At 32.4% G+C, this 20,193-nt stretch overlaps 1 protein-coding gene across 2 annotated transcripts in view; it reads right to left on the bottom strand.

Annotated features, from left to right (window-relative positions):
- The window catches only part of ZnT77C (Zinc transporter 77C), a 102,537-nt gene extending 88,410 nt beyond the window's left edge, over positions 1–14,127 (bottom strand). Inside the window, exon 1 of one of the 2 annotated variants that reach the window (XM_072520411.1) lies at positions 13,924–14,127. The gene's annotated coding sequence lies outside the window, so the exon portion shown is untranslated. Of the gene's footprint in view, positions 1–4,485; positions 4,674–13,923 lie in introns of those variants that run through there. The other variant, XM_072520410.1, reaches the window with a different exon arrangement.
- Positions 14,128–20,193: the final 6,066 nt, after the last annotated feature.

Genomic DNA, 20,193 nt, shown 5'->3' with positions numbered 1-20,193 from the left:
ATAGAACTAGAAAAATTTTAAAACCACGCACATTCCAGGGTTAAACAGCATGGAAAACTTATCGCTTTCAGTTAGAACCTGCAGCTAAAGCAAATGGCTGTACTGAGGAAGAAATGGCAGTAGTGTTTAGTAGTCTCGATTCGAGGACAGGCAGCACCCATCTTTTAATTTCTTCCCCAGGATGTACTTAGTTATTCATCTCTTGTTCAAGTTTTAAAGATAAGATATGGTCAGCAACATCTAAAGCAGATTTTCCACAGTCAGCTAAAAGTTCGATATCAAAAACATAACGAAAGCCTGCAACAATTTGAAGCCGATATTAAAAGATTATTGCATTTTGCGTACCCTCAAGCACTTAAAGATTTTCTGGAACAAGTTCTTACTGCACATACTGCAAAATCTTTAACAAAAAGAATGGCAAATTTGCAAAATAATTGCAAATTAATAATTGCAATCAGAAGGTCGTCTAGATGGAATAGTACCTATAATTCTCTAAAAAATCGATTTCCCACAACTAACAACAGAAAGGAAAAAGATACTCTGGATTCTCAAGTTTTTTATTTGAAGGAAATTCTAGTGATTAGTAAAAATGAAATAGAAATGTTAAGAAACCAAGAGAATATAATTGAAAAAGTTAGTCTCTGGATGACCACTGTTAAAAAGGAAGAAGATAATTATTAGGCTTCCCTGGAAAACCTTAAAAAGAGTAAAAAGAAAGATAATGACTTAATATCGCACATTAAAAGGGTGTTGAAAAAACTTCAGAGCAGCCTTTCTGGAGGACATTTTGGAGTTAAAAGAACAGTTGCCAATGAGATGTAGGAGATTGGTGTGCCAAATACGATTTATGTAACGGTAGAAAAGGTCCTAGAACAAGAAGTCATGGTAAAATAGAATAATATCTTTCCGGGAGCCTTCTGAACGACTTGCAGTGGTCCACTTCCGATAAGAGAGAGAGAGAGAAAACAAGTACTTAATGGTCGAAATGTATTATTTTTCAAAATTGCTTGAAATTGCACTCTTTCTTAATCAAAAAGCGACTACAGTAGCAGAAGCATTCATAACACACATTGTATGAAGTCATGGAGTTCCTTTAGATTTATATTCTGATGATAGACAAAATTTTATACAAGAAATATGGGAAGAATTAATGAAAATCTTTTGAATTCTGAAACCTCGCAGTACACCTCTCCATCCACAATTAAACGAAAATGTCAAAAGACATAATAGAACTGTTTGTCAATATTTTTCAATTTTTGTCGCTGATAATTAAAAAGATTGAAAAAAATTTTATATTCTCTATTCCTGGTCGCCTATAAAAGTTCCGAGCATAAAGCAACTGGTTATTCTCCATCGATGATGACTAATAACACTGCTAAACACCACCTACAAAATCCTTGCAAACATCCTGCTAGAAAAAACCAAAACATACACAGAAGGAATCGTTGGAGATTATCAATGCGGATTTAGACCGGGCCGCTCTACCATTGACCAGATATTCACAATAAAACAGATAATGGAAAAATGCTGGGAGTTTGATCGTGAGCTTCATCAGATGTTCATGGATATTAAACAAGCATTTGATAGAGTATGCAGGGCCAGACTGTGGACAGCGATGCAGGAACTTTCCAAAAAAACTAGTCAGGTTGATACGGATGTGTATGGAACGGTTACAATGTAAGGTGAGAGTTGGACAACAATACTCAGATCATTTGAAATAAACAATGGACTAAAACAGGGAGATGCAGTTTCACCACAACTCTTCAACTTAGCTCTGGACACATAATCAGAAGTGCAAGAATCGAAAAACCCAATACAGTATTTCATCGAGAAGGACCAAACTTACTACTGGCATTTGCAGACGATATTGATCTAATAGGAAACACACGATTAAGGATGAAGGAGACTTGTGAGGTTCGAGAAGGAACCAGAGAAGATGGGGCTCCAAATCAACGAAAACAAGGTCACAACATCACCATCGATGACTTTAACTTTGAGCGCGTTAGAGAATTCAAGTATCTTATAACAACAATAACTGAAGACAATAACGGATCACAAGAAATAAACAACAGGATCCAGGCCGGCAACAGATGTCTTTTTGCCCTCCAAAACCTTATAAAATCGAAACAACTAACAAGACGTACGAAGAAGACTATGTGTGTGGGAAAGAAAAATCCTAAGGAAGATCTTTGGCCCTATGCTGGATGAAGCATCAGGACAATATAGGATAAGAACTAACAAAGAGCTCGACGAACTTTAACCAGACGCCAACATCATAAAAGAAATAAAGTCTAGAAGACTCCAATGGGCAGGACACCTCAGAAGACATTCTGACGAACGAACAGTAAGACTGGTGTGGGAGGAAGTCCCAACTGGAAGGAGACCACGCGGACGCCCTCGTCTCCGGTGGCGAGATAAAATAGCAGGAGACCTAAGCACTATGGGCGTGAAGAATTGGATAGAGGTTGCTCAAGACAGAAAACAGTGGAGGCATGTTGTCGAGTCGGCTAAAACCCTCGAAGGGTTGTAACGCCACGGAGTAAGTCAGTAAGTAAGATTATGACTACCGGAAGAGAAATGAAGCTTCCTTATGATCTTATTTTCGAAAGATTGCCTCTCAACGAAGAAGAACGTTCATTCCTGATGTGAATAAAAAATTTGAAAAAAAAATTCTACGAATTTGCTCGTAAAAGTTTGAATGAAGCTTCAAAGTGATAAAGCAAACTCGACACGCACGCTACTAGGGCAACTTTCATAAGAGGTGATCAGTATGGTTATGCAATCCCAAACGTAAGAAAGGACTTTGTCCGAAACTTCAATGAAACTAGGAAGGCCCGTACACCATCTTGCATAAAAGAAACGATCTAATCTACCGCATTTAGTTTTTAGCAAGAAGTATACCCAAGGTAGTTCATATAAAGAGATTAGCTCCATACCAAGGAACTGATCCATCCTGTTAGCTTCAGTCGGTCCCTGATAGACCAGTTATTCGAAGCGAACAATTAAAGGAAGGAACAGTGTTATGACATTCCCTTAAGATTTATACCATATAGAAAAAGTCCCTTGACGAAAAAGATGAAGTATTAAAAAAATCTAGAATCTAGTATTAAGAAAATCCCGAAACATCTTGTAATATCTGGAACGTCAGAAAATATAACATAAAATTGACAAATTAACTAACAGTAGTATTTTTTGAGTTTTTGAATAGTTGTCATTGAATAAAATTTGTTATATTATTCAAATCATCAAATAGTGTTATACTGTTGGTGTTTTAATAAAGGTTATTTTACAGAAGTGTAATAATATTGTTCCAAAAATATTAATTTAAAGGATGAATTAATTTCAGGATTGCGTGAGGGAGCCAAGCAAATTGAGAGACCAATCCACATTTGTGGAAAAGGTAAATTAAAGTAATTTCAAACTTCCAATGTGTAATGAGCTGGTGCTTTATCATACATAAACCAAAAATTTGGACGTGAGCCTAGAAGAAATATCATTTATTAATTCCATCATGTGCTTTTAAAGAAAACGTATGTATTCTGCACCATTCATTCTTGGGGGAAGCTCATTTGGGCTGATTACGTACTTGCTAATAATGTCAACAGAAAATTTTGTTTGAAAGTGGTTTTTACAGAAATTTTATAAAATGTGATAAAAGCATGTGATTATTATTATGCAAAGTAAGCAAATATCTACAAAATTGCAACCTCAGTGGAAGATCAGATGGTAATAAATAATGTACCGTCGTGAAGTAAAGTATAATTCTTATCTTTTCAAAATAGAAAATATTAAATACTATGAATGGAAAAGCGACTTATTACAGTATCTGTAGATATCTACTTATCTTGGGATCGATAGTGACCTGAGTTAAAATATCTTCTTGTACGTCTACTTAAATCAATTTAGGTCGCCCGGAACCAAGTTTTGGGGAAAATGTACCCCACCGAACTTGTCGTTAAACATTTGAAACAATTATATTGAAATGATAAACACCTCATACGAAAAATTGCTAAGTGTTAAGTTCGTGAAAGGAGTACAGAAGAAGTCCATAAAAAACATTTTGATCTAGGTTAGGCCAAATATGTAAGTGAATATGACTAATATTCGTATGACCAAAGATAGAAATATGATGATATGAAACAATGATATGAAAATTCCGAGTAACGGAGTATTCACTTTTGTTTTGTTTTGAGGAATTCCAAGTTTTTTATAGAAAATGGGCAGGATGACCAAAGGTCTGATAGAAGAGGCTTATAGAAGACATTAATGTGGATGGTATTAAGTTGGGATGACCCCAGATTAAAACTTTTGGAGGAATCCTATTTAGGATAGCCCCCTCCTCTTTGGAATAAAAATAAAAAGAATAAAGCATGTCACAACAAATATATATTTCGCAAGTAATTTTTAAGTTGCTTTATGTGAAGACTAATTAATTTTTATTTAGTTTAGAAATAATAACAAATATTTGCAGTAAACAGTACCTACCAGCAAATCAAAAACACCAAATGTAAACTATCGGAGATAAAAACTACCCACTGATCACTAATAACACGAATATTCTGAAGGGAACAATACAAAAATGCTTCAATAGCCCATTTCTTTACGTAGTTTGAATTAAATTAAAACCAACATAAATAAGTGATTGTATAATTCAATTTTATCCCTAGAAGATAATTTTATAGAACTAACTGTTGGGGCTGTGTGCAAATATAAACAAAAGACAAGTGATATTAGGAGGACAGACGCAATTTTATAATTTTATACATATTAAAACCTTATCTTATTAAATGAAGAAAAAGTATGTTATTGCTTGGTAAATAAATGTTAATACTATTTTATTGCTACCAGAAAATTAGTTGCTCATCAATTTGAAAAAGAAGGCAAATAAAGTCAAGTAGACGAACGAAGAAAATTTAAAAATTATATCATCGTCAAATCCTTTTAAATTTTATCAAGGAATGTAGAATTTCGCATTTAAAATATATTTTTTTTAATAACAGTAAAATTTTTCCATTAGTATTTAGTATTTTATAAATGGGAAACTAATTAGGTATCATAATGTCAAAGATGTCAAAGAGGAAATCAATACATTTTCAGTAAATTCAGACAATCACTACTACAATAAAAGAAGTGCTGAATCTTTACGAGTTCCTAAACACAGAACATCCAAATTTCAAAATTGCTTCAGATATATGGGACTGACCTTATACAATCATTTGCCAAAAACGGTGAAAGAAATACCACTTATCTCTAAATTTAAAAAAATGTTAAATATTTACTCTTAAGAAAAGCATATTATTCTATAAATGAATATCTTGAGGACAAACTGCAATAGCTTCATATTTTACTTGTAAAAATGTTATTTTATATATTTTATGTTTTGTCAATTTTTTTTACACTGTGTATATTGTATTATACACATTAATGTTTTTTATACCAAATTCTGTAGTGACGTATCCTATACATTTATTTTGAATGTCTTAAAGGATCAATAAAGATGACTATGACTATGACTAATGCGATTGGTATTAATACGAGCTTTGGCAATAAAGTCTGGAAACTGATACATGCTGATACTGATACAAACCAATATCTCTGAGATCCTCTGGAACCACCAAGAGAAATATTGGAGAGACTGATATTTACCAGACTGTACAAACATGCGGAAAGAAGAAGAATTATAAGGGAATGCCAATTTGAATTTATAAACGGAAGAAATTGTGAGCTGAAACTAGCAAGAATTAGTAGCGATGCAAAAATCGATTTTAACAGGAATAGAAGTACAGGAATGGTCATATTGGAGAGAGAAAAAGCATATGATGTAGAAAAGCTCTATCCTCCAATGTGAAGAGAGCATACCTGACCAGCCCAACTTTCCAGGTTTCAGTAGACCAAAAGATGTCTAGAATGCAATTATTCAAGAAGCGACAATTTACACAGCGACAAAAGATAACAGAATAGTCATCGAGAAACTTGAAAATCACCTTGAGAGAATAGAGCTACAAACGCAAACTTAATATCAATGAAGAAATGACCCAATCATCTTCAATTACCAGGCCAGGTCCCAAAAGAAGAAATCAGGCTAAAAGGGAACCGAATCCAAGGGGAAGGCGTCGTTAAGTACCTGGAAGTTCACTTCACCTGAAAATTCAATTTCATCAGAAACACGCAACAAATCAAGAGGAAGGCATTAGCGACAAAGCGTCCAGCCATATATAATCAAGACCATCTCTCTATGGAAAGCCAAGAAGATATAATTGTCAGGCCTACATTAGAGTGCGACGTTATTAACACTATCAGTGTGGAGTTTTGCAGCAGATACTAACTGGAAGAAACTAGAAAGAACAGAGACGATGTGCTACAGGTTCATCGATAGATAACAATGGCAGGATAGGGTAACAAATGTTACCATCCAAGAAAGGCTCTAGTACACACAACTGAGAGAGACAGCCGAAAAATTTTAGCAGCAGACTCCAAGAAAATATCCACGCCAACAACAGGCAGCAACAATTATACAAATAAAAATACAGACTGATTGCACATCTAATCAGTGTCTAGGCAGATGGTTGCTGAATACAGCCAAACAGGTATGTAGGTACAGCGCCGAAAAAATACCTACAGAAGTAGATGTCCATGAGCCCAGCGGGATTTTGGTATAAAATACCTTTAATAAAGTTAATAGTTTAAACGAAATATTAAATAAAATAAATATATTAGCAGGATAATTAATAATAGGATTTGACAAAATAACAGAATAATAGGATTTTACGTTTTATGTTAAATTAAAGTCATAATCAAAACATTTTGTTTACAAACCAAATTAAGAAATAGTTAAACTAAATAACATAACTTTTTGTCAAAGTAACTGTTCGATATGACTACCATTTTCTTTAATTCATTTGTCAATATATTCTATAAAAGATCGTCTCATATTAACTAGCATCATTGGTTCTAAAGAAACTGCTGCAGTATTTATTTCTTCCCATAGTTGGTTGCGAATGTTTATGGGATTCTTATAAACACTTTGATTTAATGCGCCCCATACACCAAAATCACGCGGAATAAATTCTGGGCTACGTGGTGGCTATAATGTATAATGGATGAATATATTCTTTTGTATAACTATATCTTATTTGTCGCAGAGGTTAAATAATGTGTTAAACTGTGATGTTTCTCGTTTATTGGTTACTTATATACACATGGAATAACCTATCGATGACATTACTTATTTATATGATTACGTTACAGCTTACGAGTAACTATAATTACATCTCGAACAAATGGACTATTATGATTTACTAACGAACTAATATTATATTGAATTAAATTGCCTGTGTGTTTACTGTGTAATGAATAATAAGTATTCCTTTGGAATTTTTTATGAATTAAATAATTATATCAATATCTCACCACATTGCCAAGGAATATGACTACCACGACCAATTCAACGTTCAGGAAAGTTGTATTTAAGTATGTTCTCACTGCCTTCTTTCTAGAATGTGGAGGTATAACATCTTGCATAAACCACATATTTTGGGTTTTCAGCATTTTACAATAGAGAAAAAGTAATACAACGCCATTATAGAAACTTAAGAAGCGATAGAAAAGGGAAATTGTAAAAATAATGACGGCCAACGTCTGAATACGGAAACGGCACCTAAAGAAGAAGATGAAGAATATTTTCTCCAATAAGACATTTAGCAGCCATAATAGCAGACATTTTGTGATGTAACATTATGATCTTTGAGTTGTTTTAATTAGAATAAACTATGAATTATGCTTATCTACAGATATTCAGTGCTTTACCGCACAAATATTATTATACAGCTGACTTATAAAATGCGATTATCTCGAAAACGGTTGAATTTTGAGATTACTAATAAGTATACCTTTTCTTTGTAAAACTAATGTATCTTTAATATTTTTTAACACAAATAGAGCTAACTTAAAGAGCAAAAAAGTTAAGCTCAAATTTATGCCACACATGTGACATATGTCGCGCCCTCTATCAGTTACATTAAAGTATGCATAACATTATATTTTAACCTACTTAATAGCATCCAATTGTAAATTTTTGTCTAAAAATATTTACAAACGTAAAAGTTATAGTGAAAAATAAAATTTTAAATTTCCACTTTAACACCCTGTATCTTTCTTAATATCAATATTTTATTAAAGCAAGTTGGCTTAAATCGTAATATTTTAAAGCGCAGAATCTACGGTTTTTGTTTTTACAATTACTTAAGGACCACCCTGTATATATTATAGCGAACTATTATCAACAGAAAAATATGAACTATTCATTGAAAACGTAAATAAAACATAAACATTTCATGAACTTTGACTTAACGTTTTAAAAATTAAGCTACTTAGAAATAAACGTCACACTTATATTATTCTATAAGATATAAACTTTTTGTTATAAAGTTTGGTATTAATTTAAAAAATATGTTTAGATGTGAATTTCAATGTTATTATTTATTATTTTTCAATAAAATTCTAGATATTCATTTAATTCTTAGTTGTTGTTGTTGTTTGTTTGTGTTTATGACTGCGGACACTAAATCCATTCGCCAATCTTACAATTTTTACTCATTTTTTCATTAGTCATTGTTTCTTATACAATCTTATCCTAAATCTATTACTAAGTCTTTTTTTTTTTGGTAATTTGTTTCTAGTTTTTTTTTCTATTAGGTACTTTTTAGTTATTTATATATAAAATAGGTAATGAGGTCCTCAGAGTTCCACAGCAAACTCTTCTGCAGCTATCTATTTAATTCAATAGCTACTTTACTGTGGACTGTCCAAGTTCCTTATTTTTTTTTATTTTTATTTATTTTTTTTTTAATTATTATTTACTTATTTCTTATATTTTTTTATTTTATTTTTTTTTATTTTTTTATTTTCTTTTTTATTATTATTTTTTTTTCATTCTTAGTTGACTTATATCTTTGTTGCTTCCTAATTACCTTCTGGATTTGTCGATAAAACAGATATGGTACACAAAACGTATTATTTTTTTGAATGTCAGGGAAATGTATATGTTAGGGAATATGTGCTCACACCAGCAACTCTTTCATCATATTATTTTTTGTGTCCTTTAATCGCTGAATATGGGTTATTTTTTAATCTGAATTTTACCCTAATTTTACCCAACAGCATACTATGGTTGCTAATTATACTGGCTGAATTTATTGTCTTGAATGCCTGTTAGTCAAGATGTAGCCAATTGTAGATTTCTGATATCTAGTGTATGTGAACGTTAATTTTAGATCAAAATATGCACCAGCTTCAACGATTAGGAAGTTCTCCCAAAAAATTTGGAGAGATATCCATATTTAGAACTATAGAATATAGTTCTAAATGTTGAAGAAAAAAAGTGGTACAGTAGGCGATAGGTACTGTAGACTAGCCCGAAGCTTCATACCATATTATCTGTATTTTTAAAATTTAAATAATATTTTTAAAATTGAATAAAGTAATTTTATTATTACTTATTTAGACATAAACACAAACATGAGTTCTCCGTATTTCATAAACCTACCCATACTGACACGACTATACACAATTCATCATCCCACCCAACACAACATCAACTGGCAGCCTATCATAGCCTGTTACATAGATTAACAGAAATTTCGATGTCAAAATACAGCTTTGAGACAGAATTAAATATCATTAAGCAAATAACAGTAAACAATGGATACGACGAGCAAACAATTAATAAAAATCTGAATCAAAAACTACACACGAAAGCCCTGAAATTAATATTTCCACTACCAGAGAAAAAACCCAGTACCTTCTGCTCAGATTACATATACAGGGAAAATATCAACACAAATAACCAAACACATAAAAAGAAAGGGATAACACCAGCTTTTAGAACAAACAACTTAGGCAAATATATTAAAAACAACAAGAGCCAAAATAAAAAGCACTTACACAGTGGTGTATACAAACTTAAATGTGCTGACTGCCCAAAAACTTACATCGGTCAAACTGGTAGAACTTTTAACAAACGTATAGCAGAACATAAAAGAGCTTTCAATAACAAAAAAACAAATTCTACATACGAACTTCACCTTCTAAATCATAATCATTATTTTAATGACGCATTTCAAATTCTTCACATCCAAAATAAAGAAGCTCTCTTTATTAGAATCTATGGAAATTAACAAATTAAAAAACACAGACATAATTCTGCATGACCAACTTCAGACAAACAGTTCTACCCTCCTCAATTTATTTCGTTATAGACTATAAAGTGTTATACACATACCAAAAATAGATCGCTTGAGAAAGGCACTTTGTCGAAATAGCTGTAGTGATAAGATTTTCTAATAAATTTTGTGGAAGTTTTGGAAAACAAAAGTCAAATTCATAACTTATTTTATTATTTATTTATTATTTCTATAGATTTTTTATATAATTTAATAAAATTGAAAAAGTTTACATGTTGAACAACGGATACAACGGACTCCCCTCGTCGCGTAAATCCAACTTAAAATGTTGGTTTTACTAATAATTTTTTTGTCGCACTTTAACACAATAATAGTTGAACTAATAAATTGTAAAAATCCGACATTGTATTTATATGAAATTATTTTAAAGCGAGAAGTGTCATAAAAAATTAAACAGATGATTCAATATTGTTATTAATCGAATGACATTTATTGAATTCTAGTATCGCTCTTTTATTTTTCTGTTTGTACTACATCTTTTATTGACAGATATTCTTTTAATGATTTACTTTTTATTTAATACTGTATTTTGTTAGGTATTTTGATGCAGTTTTTAATTTAAACCTTCTAAGAATAAATAGATGATGACTAAAAACGAATTGATGGAGAGTAGTGAGTACGTGAAAACCGCTATTTCGTGGCGCTACTTCCGTGACGCCGTGTCGTGGCACTACTTCAATGACGCTCACCTCAGCATTTTACTAGAGACAAAAAATGTAATACAACGTCAGTATAGAAACTTTTCTTCAAAAATATTTAAAAATGGCTGGAAAGTTATTTGGAATGAAAAAATGAAGATATTACACGAGTTTGTAGTGTTGACAAGACAAATGAATGATTATAGATAAAAACAAAACAATTGATGATACAATGGATATTTCAGAAAGCCATAAATGGAGAGCAGCTCCCAAAGGAATGAACGGAAGCATATATGACATCTATATTTAAGAAAGGAGATAGAAAACGATGCGAAAACTACAGAGGAATAAGCGTAATATCATCAATAGGAAGATTATATGGGAAGATACTGCGAGAAAAGATAGAGCAAGCGATAAAAGGCAAAATCGGTGAGGATCAGGCAGGCTTCACGGCAGGAAGATCATGCATGGACCACATATACACACTGGAACAACTGTTGGAAAAGAAAAAATCAAAAAATAGAGATATATATTTGGCATTTGTGGACCTGAGAAAGGCGTATGACTCTGTACCAAGGTCAGAACTATGGGAGGCAATGTACAAATTAGAAATACAGACGGAACTCATAGAAGCTACAAAAGCTCTGTATAAAGAAAATAAAGTGTCCATTAAAATGGGAACAAGAATCATAGAAGACTTCACCACAACAAAAGGACTCCTGCAGGGTTGTTCCACATCTCCAACCCCATTCAAAATATACTTATAGAAAGCCTTGACTACATGGAAAAGAAAATGTGAAGGCATGGGAGTACCGGTACGGAACGAATACCTATATACGTTAAGCTTTGTAGACGATCAAGTAGTGATTGCACAAGACCAAGACGACCTCAGCTACATGATGAAGAAACTACAAGAAGAATATACCAAGGCTGGCCTAGATATTAACCTCGCGAAAACAGAGTACCTATCTACAAGTAAAGAAGACATAGAAGATCTACAGATTGATGACAACGTAACAATCAAAGGAAAGGATAAATTCAAATACTTGGAGGAAGAAATTACACAAAGATTAGGACAAACAACATCAGCAATCCGACAACTTAACTCAGTATGGTGGGATAGACACCTAAATATGAAGACAAAAACACAGATTTATAAAACATTAGTGCGAAGTATTATGACATGTGGGACTGAAAATTGGATCATAAACAAGAAAAACAGCAGTAAGATAGTAGCAACAGAGATGGAATGCCTGCGAAGATGCTGCAGAGTAACAAGAATGGATAGAAGAAGTAATGACGAAATAAAGCAAAGAGCATCAATAGAAACAGACATATTAACATATATAGAACAAAAAAGACTAAAGTGGTATGGACATGTAAGAAGAACTAGCGACAGCAGATGGATAAAGAGAATAACCGAATGGAGACCCATAGGAAGTAGGAAAAGAGGACGATCCCGAAAATCCTGGAGGAACGAAGTAGACGACGCCATGAGTAAGAGAGGCCTAAACGATGGAGAATGGAAAACAGAGAGAGATGGAAACGGTTGAGCGAGAGAAGGCAGTGAATACTGTAGAATCCCTGAATATATATATATATATATATATATATATATATATATATATATATATATATATATATATATATATATATATATATATAATACAAGAAATACTGGATATTATTGACTGTCGATATAAACATACAACACAGTTTATTAGGGCTGCAGTCAGTAGGTTTGGCCGGGATGTTATAGAAACACTCTTTTGACTTTTGGTCGAGCTTTCTGAATTCTTTTATTCCTCCTTCAAGACACTGTAATTAGAAGAAAGTGTAAATATTTACAACATATCTCAAATTGTCATTACAACTTACTAGTCGTTGAGATTATTTTTCTAAAGCTACGACACTCAACATTAAAAACACACATATAATACACCGTAATATACCTGCATACAAAACATGTTGCACACTATCAAGACAGGTTTAAGATACTACTTCCATTAATATAATAGCAAGAACTCCTAATTACTTTTTAATCACACTATTTTTGTTTTTTTTTCTGTTCTCCATGGATCAGTCAAAACACACCATGAAAAGGTGTCACTAACAAAATTTTAAATTTCCAACTAAATTTTAAAATGTATATTGTCCATTATTTTAAATGTTATATTTTATATGTGTGTTTTTAATGTTGAGTGTCGTAGCTTTAGAAAAATAATCTCAACGACTAGTAAGTTGTAATGACAATTTGAGATATGTTGTAAATATTTACACTTACTTCTAATTACAGTGTCTTGAAGAAGGAATAAAAGAATTCCGAAAGCTCGACCAAAAGTCAAAAGAGTGTTTCTATAACATCCCGGCCAAACCTACTGACTGCAGCCCTAATAAACTGTGTTGTTTATATATATATATATATATATATATATATATATATATATATATATATATATGTATAATACAAACAATTAAAATTGCAGGAACTTAACCTTCTCTTGGGAGAGGCAGTGTAGAATCACTATGGGAAAGATAGTGTGATGAGTGAGTGATAACCTCTCACCCGAAATGAGAAAAATATAAAGAAGGAACCAATCATAAATTTATAATAGAAAGCATCTATTAGAAAACATTTTGTTAATTTGATAACTAAATACTTTACGTAAATAAAAATTTAAAAAAATAAATTTATAAAAATAGATTTAAGAAAAGTACTAAAAATCTCGTAATGATAAAAAAGGAAAAAAATGTGATCTAAAATCTATTACAAGGCTATCGCCTAAAGAAAACATAAGTGAGTTAAAATATTTTTCATATCAGTTATCTAAATAATAACTTATTGGAAATTGTTTTTAATAAACATGTGGACTAAGACTTTTATCAGGAACCTACTTGGTTTAACTAAAGAATGCATAGTAAAGCTAACACAAACGATATGTTTAAACAAAAATATTTGAATTTAGCAAAACATTTAATTAAAATTTCATAATTTTATACTTTGCGTAACTTTTTTATTCTAAAGTAACAAATATTGGACTTACTTTTTATTTTCGTGTCTTCTGTCCGTCCGTAATATCAGTATTCCAAGAAAATAACTGACCTTTCATTGAGACAAAACATAATTACAACAGAGATATTTGTAAATAATTTATTTATTTATATCTGAACAAACATCGCGCCTGCAATGTGGAACGCTACAAAATCAAGACATAACTCTCACAACTAGTTCTACATCAAAACTAATGGCTTTCTTGATGATAGGTTTCGGTATTCGGCTTCAGCGCCCACTCTTTTTGTGTATGGATGGGAGAAAAAATACACGATGTTTTATGTGTACCCAATGTATCTAATTACTAAGGACATTTTGGTGCTTTTTTGGTTTGTCATTTTAACTTCTGTGATTTTTGTAAAATTAATATATAGGTACATTTATGTACACTTATGACAAAAAAGGCAAGTATCATAAAAAATTAGATTTCTTTATTATAAGTGAGAAAGAACAGCACATACTAATACATACTATCTGAGATAAAAGCCATTGATTTCACATAAAATTCGTATACAGATATTTAAAGGTTCTAAAACGTACCTATATCCCTTTCAGGTTTGATTTTTTATTTTTTGAAATTAAGATTTTTACTACTGAACATCTTTATTTATTATATAAGGTACTCTAAATAAATATTTAAAAAAACCCCCCTCGTCTCCCTTAGCGTAGGGGGATCCAGCACGATCGTGATGTTCAGACTTAAACTGCTTTAGTGCACGATCGTGACTGCGTCAGGTTTTTATTGTAAAATGGTACAAAACAAATATTTTCATAGAAAACATATTTTTAATTAATATTTATAGTAGTGCGAACTTTTAAGTTGTCACTTTAGATATTAAAGGTAAATCAAATTATAACAAAAAAATAATGATTTTCCTTAAAAAATAATAAAAATACTCAAAAATTATTTTGAAACATATCTACTTTGTATGATAGCCTGCAGACAGTTTTGTTTTCTAGACAAAGAAAGGTAAACTTTACATTTGGTACATAGTATCTTAGATCTACTTTTGCAACGTTCCATTCTGCACAATATTGGACTCTCTATTTCATCTAATGATGGAAGATGGTCATACCCGTCATACCTTTTGACCATAGAAGGTAGGTTCTGTCGACGGAACTTAGACGTATTCAGGCACAGGTTCTCATCTTGTTGATCAATATCAGTTCTTCTTTTACGTTCTGGGGCATTGACTTGACCATCTGCCACTTGCATTCGAAATTCCAATAAGTCCATTATTTTATTTTTGGGTGCTCCTGTTGCAATTGATTCTAATACGTACAATCGCCAAGCATTCGAAATTGAAAGGTCAAAAAAATGAAGAATGACTTTTAGAGTAAATTTTTTCATTTTGATGAAGGACCGGTAGTATTCTATGGACTGATCAAGAATATCTACACCTCCCATATTCTTATTGTAGTTCGCGATTACTTTTGGACATTTAACGTCTGTAAATGCTGATTGACTTTTATCCCATCGCTTGACAATCCCAAAATCCCAAACTATCCCAAAACAATATCATTGCTAATGAACTGTTAAGATTCACTACGTTTCATTTTGCTATCTTGCCCAAAATCAATATTTTTTCTATCAGGAATTCGATTCATCATAATTGTGCCAGTCCCATGAAGTTCCATTTCTATTAATTTATCCAGTTAAGGTATAGATGAGAAAAACCGGTCGAAATATACGCAACTACCACGTGGAATAGACGACTTAGATAGATGAAAAATGACAGTAGCTCCCACACCTAGAGATCTGTCTCCACAGTTTGTTTTAGCGCCTTGGTAAACTTCGAAGTCAATTATCAAACCATCGTGAGTAGTGGCGACAAAAGCTTTTAACCCTTGTGGACGTGGCTTTTTTTTAATAACTTGTCTCAAACCACGTGGACATCTCTCACAAAATGGAATCATCTGTTCGTCTATCGAATAAAAACCTTGTTGGCGTTCTAATCTGTTGCAATAATTCTTTACTTGATCAAGTACAGGTTGCACTTTCCAGGGTGAATTCTGGTTTCCTGTAAGAGCTTGACCACTTTCCACAACGTGAAAAGCCATACGAAGAATTTTAAAACGATCCCTAGAAATCTTGTCAGCAACTAAAGCTAATCGCATTTCTGTCCGCCAGTACATGTGAATGCATGGGTGTGGAATACACCTCATGATAAAATGAACTCCTACATTTTTTTTTAATTCTGTTGCATTGGTGTTTAGAACTGTTTCAGTTTTTCGCATATAATAATTATTTATACAAACTGCGGCATGCCCAAAAAATTTTTCGTCAAAATAGTCTTCAAAATAGGCCAAAGGAGACCTAACCGCCGCCGGCGGTCGCTCTGGATAGCAGTGTTCTTTCTGGTTGTATGGCATTTGCTTCCAGATCCTTTGGGACTGTCTCGGCTTTTTGTAGACTTTCTGTCTGTATATCGTGCCGTCTTAGTCACACGTCGGTATTTAAATCATAAACAAACTTGTGCAGTATCGTTCGCTACCGTTTTGGGCCCGCAAAGTTAATTAGCCAAGAGGCAGGAATTTTTTGAAATAAAGTGCACGATCGTGTGCGCTCGTGTTGCAAGGGATATGACGGTTAGCTGATAAAAAATCCGTGAAGATGTACAGCTGATTTTGCTTTGATTTTGTTTTAAACAATCTTAAAAAACCAAAAATTCATTTTTTTTTAACTATAAAACGTTTGTTAAGCAATTTAAAGAAAAATGTTTTAAATAATAATTGTAGATCTTAAAAAGTTCTTCAATTTGCGAGCTCTTAATTTTGCAGTAATTTATAAATGTTGCACAATGACATGTAATATAACTACTCAAAATTCTCTCTTAGAAAATGAGTTATTAAAGTGTGTTAAATTTTAAACAGATCGACCAAATAGTTTATAACTTATTCAATTTGTTTATACCGGAGAGCAATGATACAAACAACTGCACTTGCCCAAACAGTCACTCTAAAGGTATTTTGTAAATTGCAATCGATTCTTTGAGGCTACATTTTTAAGGTATTTTCAAAAACCACAAGATTTTAATAAGTTTTAAGCTTATAAACATTTATAATACCTTTGACATTTTTTATGTCACACACTTGTAAGTAGGCTCAATGAAAAGCTGCGAGAAAACACACTTTTCAAAAAAAAAACAGAACCTTGTATGACGAATAGGAAACAAGGTTGCATGTTTTTATTAAAACAATATTTCCATTGTTTATTAACATTAAGAGATGAAAATTGAACAAATTCAAGTAAATGAAGATCTAATTTTATGATCCAACTTATAGGTAGATAGCATACACAGTAAAGAAATAAAAAGTTATAACCCGTGAAAATGGTGGTACTCGTAAAATACTGCCACGGAAAAATGGAGGGGAGAACTGATGCTGCAATATCTCGGCTTGCTCTGTTGTTTTTTTGGATCCAGCTGGTTTTCCCCAGCTTTTCATTAAGCCTAGTTATAACCGTGTGACATAAAAATAATCAAAGATATTATAAATGTTTAGAAGCTAAAAAGGCAGCCCTTTTTCAAACTGTTTTTTAATAACAAATTTAATAAAATCTTAAGTTTTTTTAATATATCTTATCAGATATATTAAAGCCTCAAAGAATCGATTGCGATTTACAGAATACCTCTAGAGTGACTCTAGGGCAAGTACAGTTGTTTAAATAATCACTCTCAGGGATAAACAAATTGAATAACTTATAAACCATTTGGTCGAAAAAAGTTTGAAATTGTTCACACTTTAATAACCTAATAACTGCCACAAATTTGAGTAGCTATATTACATATCATTGTGCAAAAAACAAAGTTATTAACAATTATAAATTATTACAAAAATAAGGGTTTTTTGTAATTATACCGGTCAATTATTTATGTATTTTAATTTGGAGACTCTCAAAATAAAGAACTTTTTATGATCTGTAACTTTTATTTAAACCATTTTTCACTAGAATGTTAAGAAACGTCTTATAGACAAAAAATATTTTTTTTCACTTTTTAAGATTGTTTAAAAAACACAGCAAAATCAGCTGCAAATTTTCACGAATTTCTGATCAACTACTTTTAGAACCTTCAAATATCTGTATAAGATTTTTACGAGAAATCAGTGATTTTTTCATAGTTTTTCACATTAGACTGGTCTACCCCAGTCAAAAAAAAGCTGAAAAAATCTTATACGGTTATTTAAAGGTTCAAACAGGTATATAAGGGGTAGCTGATAACAATTATGTGAAGACGCACAGTTAATTTTGCTTTGATTTTTTATTAAACAATCGTAAAAAGTGAAAAAAAAATAGTTTTGCTTATTAAATCTTTCTTATACAATTTAGAGCAAAATGGTTCAAATAAAAGTTGTAGATCATAAAAAGTTCTTTACATAGATTCTTTTTTTATTATTTCATCCATAATCAGGTTGAATAAAAGAGGACTCAGGAAATCTCCTTGTCTTATCCCATTGCCAGCTTCAGTAGGGTCAGTTAGTTCTTCTTCTACTTTTACTTTTATTGTGTTGTTTTAATAAGTGGATAACGTCCTTTAATTTGATCCGGTCAAATGCCTTCGTAAGGTACACGAAACATAGATTTCCCGGATTGTTGTATTCTAATGATTTCTCTTGCACTTGCCTCATTATAAATATAGCGTCGGTACATGATCTTTCCGACCAAAAACCTTGTTGTTCTTCTGTTAGTATTATAATTTCATTCAGTTTATTTGTTATCACTTTTATTCCGTGGATTCTGTATTTAGTCCTTCGACTCTGTTTTTTGTTTGTGTTTGCGCCGCTCTCTTAGGTGTGCAAATGTAGGTAATGACCATAGCCTAGTATGGGCTCTCTTAGCCCATACTAGGCTATGGTCACTACCTACATTTGCTGAGTTGAGGTATCTTACGTCGATTATTTTTGATATATGTATATCTCTGTTTGTTATAACGTAATCTATCACAGATAGATCATTGTCCACGGGTGTTATTGAATGTATATTTGTTTGGTCTTTGTGGTCAAAAAATGTGTTGTTTATTCTAAGTTCGTTATTCGTGCGGAAGTTTATCATTAGTTCTCCATGTTTTTAATATTCTCGTTATGTTATTGCTTAATTCAGGGTATTACTTGATTGCCTATTCAAGCGTTAAAATCCCCCAATATTATCATCTTCCCTCTGACTTGATCCACTACTTGTTGCAATTCGTCATAAAACGTTTTCCTTGTTGTTTGAGTGGGCTTTATACTCCGATGATGTTCAGGTCTTCCTTCTCCATTCTTATCTTTGCTGTTGCAATCCTTTTTGATATGTATTGACACTCTTTGATGTGATTTTGGTATCTTTGGTGTATTAGTAAGGCTACACCTTCTTTGGTCCTGTTTTCTTTTGCTACTCCACTGTCGATTAGTATGTATTCACCTAATTTTGATTGTCTTTTTCCTTTCTTTTTTGTTTCCTGTAGAGCGCAAATGTCTATTTGTTTCTCTTTCAGCACTTGGGTTATTTCTTGGTGCCTTGAGTTGAGCATTCGAGTAGTAATTCTCATCTGGGGTTTGGATATTTTTTGTTTGTGCTTATTTCTTGCTGATGTCATCTTCATAGTATCAATCCTGTTCCTTGTTATCAAGGCTGTACATTGATTCTGTAAGCAATATTCGTTTTTACGATTGGTAGGTTGCTAACCTTATCAATCACCCTCCACATCCGGGCTTGGGACCGGCTGTGATAACCGCAGAGCTACTCGACCTACCCCGCAATTACCCCAGGCAATGTTAGGTAAACTTCTTATGATTAATTCAAGAGCCAAGTTAAATAATATAGTAGTCTTCTTATCTTAAACCAATTGTTATTTTTAGAGATGCTGAGAGTTCTCTTCCTATTTTAACCCTACTACTTGTTGATTTAAGAGTCATTTTGACCAGTGGTAGATATTTCTTCTGAACGTCAAATTTTTTCAGTGTTCTGTACTCCTCCTCCTCATTCTTGAGTCCTTGCCAGGGCGTGTTGATACTATACATATTATTACCTAGCTGTCTCCATTGGCTGCGATCCTGTGCCATATAGACGGCTTCATGTAGGGATTTTCCCACCAGGCCTTGTGTCTTTCGTTCTACTGTCAATAGTTCCATGGTCTCCGTTTTTCTAGCTATGTGGCCGAATTAAATTAGGTATATAGTGTTAATATTTGATCAGTGATAAAGCGGTTAGTTCGGGAACTACATTGATAGTAAGTAAGTAGTGATTCTTTCTATTATGTGGAGTATTGTACTCGGACTCATT

Source organism: Diabrotica undecimpunctata, chromosome 1 (assembly GCF_040954645.1).
Source record: "Diabrotica undecimpunctata isolate CICGRU chromosome 1, icDiaUnde3, whole genome shotgun sequence".
Lineage (NCBI taxonomy): Eukaryota > Metazoa > Arthropoda > Insecta > Coleoptera > Chrysomelidae > Diabrotica > Diabrotica undecimpunctata.
Note: the sequence above shows the minus strand (reverse complement) of the source record. Positions and strands in the feature narration are given on the sequence as shown.